Genomic DNA, 2676 nt, shown 5'->3' with positions numbered 1-2676 from the left:
CTTGACCTAGGACACAAACTCCATACAGCGGAATCTGAAACCAAATTGTGCAAAGGCTAAGGCGAAGGTTGTAGGTCAACGGAGTTTGTAGGTCAACACTGATGTTTTTTGTGACTTTTTTGGGTTATGGGACAAACAAAACAAATCTAAAGGTAAGATTATACCTCATGGGTAACCTGAATCTTGATACTACTTGATAGAGGGCAAGGCCCGATCTTCTGTGAGGTACGATAACTTGATTGGGTGGAGATCTCGACGTTGATAATCCAAGGCTCCGTGCGAATGGCTCCTCACAATCATTACACCATTGCTTCGTTGGTTATCACACGTGACACACGAGTGACCTCGCCATGAAGGCTTATCCCTGCAAGCGCAATCAAGAACACCAGCAAGAATAGGAAGAAAGCAACCAAACTGTGTTGATTACGAGATGGGGTCTCACAAGCCGACGGCGGCGAAACTGTTCGATGACAGAATAATCTAAGGGGGCATTTGACAGAGCTCTCACAGCTCCACTTCTAGCGAGAATAACTCTTGCCGAGTCAAACGATAAAAATCTATACTGCTTCATGTTGGGAGTGGAGTGAATCTAGTCTCTACTTTGTACTAGAAAGTGGGTTCCAAAAAACATGCTTCCCACCACTCCCAACCTGCTCCCCACTCTTTAACCCCTCAGGAATCACTTCTCAGCCTATTTTCCAAACAGTATTTGTCAAATAGATTCACTTCCAGTAGAGAATCACCCAGAATCACTGTATTAGAGAACTAGCCCTCGGAGCTAGAGAATCATGGAGCAGAGCTCTACGAAACGAGCTCTAAGCAAAACCAAAACCATATTGTGGTGGCGGCTGCTGTTAAAATAGATGTTAGGGGCATGCACAACCCCTGGAGGTACCCCTAATGGGCTCCAACATGATACACATCCCAACAACACAACAGACGGTGTCGCAGCACCAAAATAGAATCTGAACGGTGACTTGTTTCGATGATTCCTATTTACTCTAGATGAATTTTAAAGTGATTCCAGTTGGGTTGGAAACCTTATCTCATTATCTTTCCATCCATATAAAGCCCAACCTAATCAGAGTTCGGATGCGCCTTGGGTGTCCATTTTAGTGCAGACTAGTCCTAGGCTCCAAGGTGGAGATAGTTGAGTCGGACTTGGCTTTCTCTTGTTGTGAACGTCCTAGCTTCTCTTCCTTGACATCTTAGCATTTATCAAGTCCTTTATGGTCCTATTCCAAGGTTTGTACTCATCAAAACATCCATAGCACAAAGTGTAAGCTCCAAAATACAATTGACTAGGTAAGAACGAACCTGGAGATTTATTTGTCGTGCACGTGTTGTCGGCTCATGCATTATTTGTATGGCAGTGATGTCCTCATCAGATTCGCGCTCCATCTAAAGGTATCTTTGAGTTCGCATTTGTGAAGTCGAAGGTATATTTATAGTTATTTGTTATGTTGTAAAAATGAAGCAGACTTCATAAAGTAAGGAAATGAGCAAAAATTTTCATATGTTTCACTTTGTGACTAATTGGTATTGTAAATGTTCTTATCTCAATCTTCTCCCTTTGACCGACTCTCGAAGGGAAGTCGAACAAAGGGATAAGCTTAAAATTTACTCACTTATGCTGCTTTGTTTTTTGTACCCTTCAGGAACCAAAAACGAGTGACTAACACCCTCGACATCAATTATACTTGAAATCAATCTTGCACAACATAAAGACAAATAGGTTTACAAAAATAATAAGAATGGATAATATTATGAGAAAGAATATGACCATATTGTAGCATGTCTATGTGTAAGAAGAAAATGGCTTGAGAAGCAATGCAAATGATCACCTTCGACTCATGCCATAATTGCATTCTTATCTTGATAAAACATTGCGATCATTTTGGATATTGGTATTTTGTGTCATTCTTACCTATCCTTCTTCCCTTTTTATTGCACCTTCGAGGGGGGAGAAGGGTAACACATTTTAATCATGTTGCCATGTTGTGTTTCTTTCTAGAAACCCTGACAAGTCCCCAACAGCATAGTGGTTTTATAACCTTTTATCCTCTATTTGTACTATTTTATGTATTGTTCTAATAGAATAATATTTGTTACATGTGATGATTATAGTGGATGATTGCATGGTGTTTTAAAATTTATTTAGAAGGTGAAGGTTTAGAGTTTGAGGAAGATCAAGTTGGTCACCAGCAACATCAGGAAAATAAATTTGAGGAAGGCAAGTATAACAAAGGGCTCCTTACACATATGAACATTACTTAAATATATTCATCATTGCATGTGAATAATCTGAAATTCCTTAAGGTCTTTACCTAGTATACCTTGTTCTATATATCCTTGATCCTATGGGTTTGGTAAGCATGTTTGGTTAGAAGTTACTAACATAACCAAAGTTAACTAAATAATTTTGACTAATGTATTATGAAATGGGATAAACATTGTTCTTTTAGCAACATGGAATAGGGGCTAGAGCACGAGGTGTTGATACTCTAGATTCCTCTCCTTATGAACTTAATCCTAAAGTGCCCACCTCGAAGATATCTTACAACCACAAGTTTCATATGACTATGATCAAAATTAAGTATCTAGTACTTATCTGACTTGTTAGTGCTTTCCAAAAGGCACAAAGTGGAGGTGTATCATGTGGTATAGTTGTGTTTC

The sequence above is a fragment of the Zea mays genome, chromosome 10 (genome assembly GCF_902167145.1).
Source record: "Zea mays cultivar B73 chromosome 10, Zm-B73-REFERENCE-NAM-5.0, whole genome shotgun sequence".
Classification (NCBI taxonomy): domain Eukaryota; kingdom Viridiplantae; phylum Streptophyta; class Magnoliopsida; order Poales; family Poaceae; genus Zea; species Zea mays.
The sequence above is the reverse complement of the archived record's forward strand: the minus strand, read 5'-3'. Positions refer to the sequence as shown.